Here is a 7,963-nt window from a genome sequence, read left to right as displayed (position 1 = left end):
ACTACCTCATCTTGAATGCCGAGCAACTGAAGCTTCTTGTCCAGTCTCCCATAATGGACAATGTCAAAGGCCTTGCTGAAGTCCTGGACATCCACTGCCTTGCCTTCATCAACTTTCCTGGTAACGTTCTCCAAAAACCATGCTGACTATCCCTAATCAGCCCCTGTCTATCCAGATACTCATATATCTGGTCCCTTAGAATACCTTCCAATAACAGTCCCACTACTGGTGTCAGGCTCACCAGCCTATAAATTCCTGGTGTATTCTTAGAGCCTTTCTTAAACAGCGGAGCCACATTAGTCATCCTCCAATCCTCCGGTACTTCAAATTGTCGCTAAGGATGATTTAAATATCTCTGCTTGGGCCCTTGCAATTTCTGCACTTTCCCCCTACAGGGTCCAAGGGAACACCTTGTTGGGCCCTGGGGAGTTATCCACCCTAATTTGCCTCAAGACAGCGAATACCTCCTCTTCTATAATCTGTATAGGGTCCATAACCTCACTGCTGCTTTTTCTCACTTCTATGGACTCCGGGTCCATTTTGTGAGTAAATACAGATGCAAAAAAAAATGGATTTAAGATCTCCCCTATCCCTTTTGGTTCCATGCATAGATTACCATTCTGATCTTCCAGAGGACCAATATTGTCCCTTGCAACCCTTTTGCTCTTAACATATCTGTAGAATCCCTTGGGATTCTCCTTCACCTTGTCTGCTAGGGCAATCTCATACCTTCTTATAGCACCTTGTTTTTTTTTTCTTGGGGTAGCACAGTAGTGTAGTGGTTAGCACAACGTTTTACAGTACAGGTGACCCGGGATCAGTTCCTGACATTGCCTGTAAGGAGTTTTTACGTTCTCTCCATGACTGCGTGGGTTTCCTCTGGGTGTTCTGGTTTCCTCCCACAGTCCAAAGGTGTATGGGTTGGTAGTTTAATAGGTTGATCATTGTTAATTGTCCTGTAATTGGGCTAGCGTTAAATTTGTAGGTTGCTGGGTGACATGACTTGAAGTGCCAGAAGGGCCTACTCCACTCTGCATCTCAATAAATAAATCAATAATCCGGGTCCTCACTATCTCTTGAAAACCAAGGTTCCTTAAACCTGTTACCTTTACATTTTATTATGACGAGCACATCAAGCTTTGTACTCTCAAAATTTCACTTTTGAAGGCCTCCCACTTACGAAGTACACCGTTGCCATAGAATAGCCAGTCTCAATCCACACTTGCCAGATCCTTTCTGATACCATCAAAACTGGCCTTTCTCCAATTTAGAATTCCAGCTTGTGGACCAGAACTATCTTTTTCTACATTTACTTTGAAATTAATGGCATTATGATCACTAGATGCAAAATTTTCCCCTGCACAAACTTCTGTCATCCGCCCTCCCTCATGCCTTAATAGGAGATCAAGTATCACACACTCTCTGGGTGGGACTTCTACCTACTTATTAGGAAACTTTCCTGAACACAGTTAACAAACTGTCCCATCTCGTCCTTCTACAGTATGGTAATCCCAGTTAGCATGTTGAATGTTATAATCATCTACAATAACAACCTTATCATACTTGCAACAGTCTGCGATCAACTCTTGTTAGACTCTGTCTGGGTTGCCTCATTTAACTGGTTTGGACCAGTCAGAGTGTAAAGACACAAATACACAAGGCTGGGGTAGGCAGAGCCATGGAACAATGTTGGTTTGTAACCCTGTACCATGACCAGTAAGAAGGTGACCCAGGTAGGTCAGGTGACCTTGAGCCAATGGGATGGAGATCCAATGGTTCAAATGATGAGGAACAGTATAAGAGTCAGGAGATCCAAATACACAGGGGCGATAACTCTCCAGCAGCCAGAGACCAACCATGGCGGATAAGGAGGACCCCACAGACACGTGGAGATCGGGACCACGAGGAACACCTGACCAATGTACACTCCTTTCCCGGGTAATACCTTTTCTCTTCGTTGCCTGTTCATGGAGTGTCAGGGGTTCTAGTGGGGAGTGCACAGTAGATCAGGTATGAACCCATGTGCTTTTTAGTTGAAGTAATAAAAGTTACTTGTCGATAAATACAGATTCTCTGTGCCTCACTGATCATTATTACAAGGGGTGAGATTCTTGTAACAGTTCTGTAATGGGGAAAAAGACAGGAAAATTCCACATACAAGCTGGATTCTTCCAGCAACTGTCACGTAACCCATGGTGTTATTATTGAACCATTTACAACGCTAACTATTTACTCTGCTAACTTTTTACGCATGCCCATTTTCAGCTGTGGAAACTTCTTATTCTGAAATTACATGGTCTGTCTGCTTATTTTTCAGCGTGTTCCCAGCATGTATTGAAATTGTCCTCGTGATCGCAGTATTTGGACTGAAGAAGAAGCCATTTTGATTATCCTGCACATCCTCCCTAAACAAACTGGAGGTTGACCCTGGAATGGCAGTAGAAAATCACTTTAAAATGCAGTGTGCATTTGACATTAGGGTATTAACAACATTTATAGAACTTCAGCATTTGACCAAATTATGTTACATGGATTTCTCTTATTCTATTATGGACCTTATCGTCTCCAAGACAAAACATGTCATCCTCCATTATAGACTGTGTGCATCAATGTCTCCATGATAAAGTATGTGTTACTCTTTTTTTCTTTTCCAGAATGTACCGCTTGTATGTGGAATTTTCCTGTCTTTTTCCCCATTACAGAACTGTTACAAGAATCTCACCCCTTGTAATAATGATCAGTGAGGCACAGAGAATCTGTATTTATCGACAAGTAACTTTTATCATTTCAACTAAAAAGCACACGGGTTCATACCTGATCCACCTGTGCACTCCCTACTAGAACCCCTGACACTCCATGAACAGGCAACAAAGAGAAAAGGTATTACCCGGGAAAGGAGTGTACATTGGCCAGGTGTTCCTCGTGGTCCCGATCCCCAAGGTCCTCCTTATCCGCCATGGTTGGTCTCTGGCTGCTGGAGAGTTATTGCTCCTGTGTTTTTGGAGCTCCTGACTCTTATACTGTTCCTCATCATTTGAACCATTGGACCATCAGATCACCTGACCTACCTGGGTCACCTTCTTACTGGTCATGGTACAGGGCGACAAACCAACATTGTTCCATGGCTCTGCCTACCCCAGCCTTGTGTATTTGTGTCTTTACACTCTGACTGGTCCAAACCAGTTAAATGAGGCAACCCAGACAGAGTCTAACGAGATTACAGATTGCAGGTCTGGCATTTTACAGAACAAGTAGAGCAGTAGATGTAGTGTATATGGTTTTCAGCAAGGCATTCGATAAGGTACCCCATGCACGGCTTATTGAGAAATAAAGGAGATATAGGATCCAAGGGGATCTTGCTTTGTGGATCCAGAACTGGCTTGCCCACAGAAGGCAAAGAGTGGTTGTAGACAGGTCATATTCTGCAAGGATGTTGGTGACCAGTGGTGTGCCTCAGGGACCCCTTCGTGATTTTTTATAAATGGTGTGGATGAAGAAATGGAGGGATGAGTTAGTGAATTTGCTGATGACACAAAGGTTGGGGGTGTTGTGGATAGTATGGAGGGCTGTCAGAGGTTACAGCGGGACATTGATAGGATGCAAAACTGGGCTGAGAAACGACAGATGGCATTCAATCCAGATAAGTGTGAGGTGGTTCATTTTGGTAGGTCAAATATGATGGCAGAATATAGTATTAATGGTAAGACTTTTTTTCCCCTTTTTTTTAATTGAAGGAATGACACAATACAGAATATATAATGGGTTACATTTTCCTCCATTTTGTTTTTATATCATACCCCCAAACAAACCTCCTCCCACCCGCCCTCCCCCAACATATCACGGCAGCTAATATATTTACAACACAACAATTCACAAATACAAGTACGGACATTTCACAACCATACCCCCATACTACTTCAAGACAATGGCCCACACACATCTGCAACACGTCAGATGATCCAAAATACACTCATATTTACAATTCATCAACCACCCTGTGAGGTAAATTATAAGCGTGTTAAATGGGAGGCAACTTCCTAAGTGCAATCAAATGCCCTCAACTAGTAGGTAGTTCCTTAAGACTCCCAAAATATGATAAGAAAGGTCCCCATTTCGAATAGAACTTTTTCACAGACCCCCTCAAAGTGAATTTAATCTTTTCGAATTTCAGAAAAAACATTACATCTTCTAACCAAGCAGCAGCAGTTGGGGGAGTGGCAGATTTCCAAACCAGCAAAATTCTCCTACGGGCCAATAGCGATGTAAATGCAATGATATCCGACTGGCTTGCATTTAAACCCAAATCATCATCTGCCACACCAAATACAGCTATAGGCGGGCAAGGTCTCAGTGTCACCCCCAAAACCTCACTGATAATTTTAAAAACCAGTGCCCAATAGTCATCAAGCCGAGGGCATGACCAAAATGCATGTACTAAACCAGCCGGAGAGAAGGAACACCTGTCACAGCCAGCGTCTGTCCCAGGGTATATGTCTGTCAGTCTGGCTTTACTTAAATGTATCCTGTGTAAAACTTTAAATTGTATGAGCCCCAGTCTAGCACATGATGATGAGAAATGAACCCTATTCAATACTTTTACCCAATATTCCTCCGAGATCCATACCGAGGTCATCCTCCCACCTACTCTTAGTTTTGTTCAGATCTTGAACTCCCAAAGACATCAGCTGACAGTATAGTTCAGAGATCAGCCCTTTATTGTTAAAGCTAAGAGTGAGTTTTTCCCAGAACATAGCAGGTGGTAGATCAGGAAAAGAGGGAAATTTTTCCTTGACAAAGTGGCGAATCTGCAGCTATTTAAAAAAATGATTATGCAGAAGGCCATACTTACCGCGCAGGTTATCAAAACTATCAAATATGTTATCAGTATACAAACCCTTAATGCGCATAAGAGCACTAAAACCCCATTGTCTGAAAGCTGAATCAAATGTGGAGGGAGGAAATAAATGGTTTTTATGAATGGGGCCCAAAACTGAAGCTGATATGAACTTATAGTGGCAGTGAAATTGATTAAAAATTTTGAGGTTGGAGAGCATGACCGGGTTAGGTGTGAATTGAGAGGATTTCAATGGTAAAGAAGAATACACCAAAGCTGGGAGAGACGAGGAGTGGCAAGACCGTGACTCAAGCAGGCACCAGGTTTATATCTGGCCGATGGAGCCAAAAGAATACTTTTTGAATGTTCGATGCCCAGTAATAATGAATAAAGCTAGGAAGACCCATTCCACCTACGTCACGACCTCTTTGGAGAGTGTGCTTATTAACCCTTGGGACCTTATTTTCCCAAATAAAGGAAGTTATAGCTTGATCGACTGATTTAAAAAGTAACTTAGATAAGAAAACTGGCAAACACTGAAACAAATAAAGAAACCTAGGAAGTATAGTCATTTTCACTGATTGAATTCTCCCAGCAATAGTAAGGGGTAAACTGCGCCATCTCTCGAAATCAGCCTTCATTTGGCTAACCTGAGGCCTGTAGTTAGCTTCAAACAGAGATGTAAAAGAGCGAGTAATATGTATTCCTAGGTATACAAAACCATCTTGAGATAAAGGAAAAGGCAAAGATTCCTGGTGGATCTGTAGGGCCAAGTTATTAATGGGAAAGCATTTGCTTTTTTGAAAGTTCAGTTTATAGCCAGATAAGGCTCCAAATTGACCTAATAATGACACAATAGCAGGACTACCACCTCCAGGGTCGCTAACATAAAGTAAGAGGTCATCAGCATATAGGGAAACACGGTGTTCCATGTCCCCTTTTCTAACACCTTGAAATAATGTAGCTGACTTAAGTGCAATAGAAAGAGGCTCAATTGCAAATGCAAAAAGAAGAGGGGACAATGGGCAGCCTTGGCGAGTGCCACGTGTTAATGGGAAATAGTCAGATCAAAAATAATTTGTCTGTATACATGCTAAAGGCGAGTGGTATAATAGCTTAACCCAAGCTACAAATACTCTGCCACATCTAAATTTCTCCAAAACACTAAACAAGTATACCCAATCCACTCTATCAAACGCCTTCTCCGCATCCAAGGAGATAACAACCTCTGGACTTGGAGAATCACTGGGTGAATAAACCACATCAGCCAGTCGACGGATATTAATAAAAGAACGGCGATTTTTAATAAAACCTGTTTGATCGTCTGAAATTATCTTGGGAAGGGGACGTCCTAAGTGGCATGCAAGCACTTTAGCCAAAATTTTCACATCTACATTCAAAAGTGAGATGGGGCGATATGATCCACATTGAGTCGGGTCCTTGTCCTCTTTAAGAAGTAGTGAAATAGCTGCCTGTGAAAGAGAAGGGGGTGAGGAGCCGTTCTCCAAAGATTCCTGAAACATTTCTAGAAGGACTGGTATGAGCTTATCCTTAAATTTCTTATAACATTCTATTGGATAACCATCAGGACCTGGGGACTTACCACTCTGCATAGCCATAATGGCATTATTAATCTCTTCCTGCCCAAGAGCCCGATCTAGGTTCTCCACCTCCTCTGGTTCAAGAGTTGGTATTTCCAAATTATCTAAAAAACGTTCCATATTTGTTTTATCTGAGGAGAACTCTGAGGCATACAGAGAGGAATAAAAAGTTGCAAAGATGTTATTAATCGCTTTTGGATTGCTTGTCAAGTTTTGGTGCGTGTCTCTTATCTGGGGAATAAGTCACGATGCAGCTTGACGTTTCAACTAATGAGCCATAAGCCGGCTCGCCTTGTCACCATATTCATGATAGAGGCCACGTGTCTTAAGAATTAATTGTTCTGATAGGTTTGTAGATAGAAGATTAAACTTTGCTTGCAAATCAACCCGGCTTTTATATAATTCCGCAGTGGGTGCCTCAGAGTATTTTCTATCCAGGTCCAAAATAGATTGCAATAACACTTGCATATGAAGTAAAAGATATTATTTGACCCCTCGAGTAAGCTTTTAAAGTTTCCCAAAGTAAAGAGTACGATACCGACTCAGTTTTGTTAGTCTCGAAGAATGTGCCAATGTTAGCCGATATATAACTACAAAATTTCTCATTAGAAAGCAAAAGGGGGTTAAGTCTCCACAGAGGCCGTTCTCTAACGTTTAAAGGAAAACATAGGTCCAGTTTCATGGGCGAGTGATCAGATATAACTATAGCAGTGTATTCAATTTGTTTAATCATTGGTATCAAGGAGCTATCTATCTAGCCTGGAATAGGAGTGGTGAACATGAGAAAAGAAAGAGAATTGCCTAACTGATGGATTCAAAAATCTCCAAGGATCCATATAACCATTTTGTTGCATAAACATCGAGAAGGCCTTTGTCATGCCAGAAAATGTTCCCCTAGGGCAAGACCTATCAAGCAGTGGGTCAATACCACAGTTCAAATCTCCGGAAAAGATTAGCTTATGTGTATTTAGGTTAGGTATTAATGACAAAACCTTATTTGCAAATTGGTCATTGTCCCAATTAGGGGCATAAACATTTACCAAAGTAACAGGTATCTGAAAGAGAGAGCCAGAGACTATAATAAAGCGACCATTAGGGTCACTGATTACATCAGATGGTGTGAACTGCATTCTTTTGGTGATTAATATTACCACCCCCCTGGACCTACTATTAAATCTGGAATGAAAAACCTGACTAATCCATGCTTTACGAAGTCTATTATGGTCCTCCACTCTTAAATGTGTCTCTTGTAGAAATAGTATATCTGCTTTTAATTGTTTCAGATGAGAGAAAACTTTAGCTCTTTTAACCGGACCATTGAGCCCCTTTACATCCCAAGAAATAAACCTCACAGGGTGGCCTCCATCAGCAGCACTCACGTTAACCATATCAAAAGACACACAGGGCCTACAATCCAAAACAGTGCGAGGGCATAAGTTGCACACAATAACGCACAATGAAAAGAAAGTCTGATCAATCCGTAACACACAAAAGAATAAACTGCCATGGTAATCCCCCAAAACACTCC

This window comes from Mobula birostris, chromosome 20, assembly GCF_030028105.1.
Source record: "Mobula birostris isolate sMobBir1 chromosome 20, sMobBir1.hap1, whole genome shotgun sequence".
NCBI classification, from domain to species: domain Eukaryota; kingdom Metazoa; phylum Chordata; class Chondrichthyes; order Myliobatiformes; family Myliobatidae; genus Mobula; species Mobula birostris.
Note: the sequence above shows the minus strand (reverse complement) of the source record.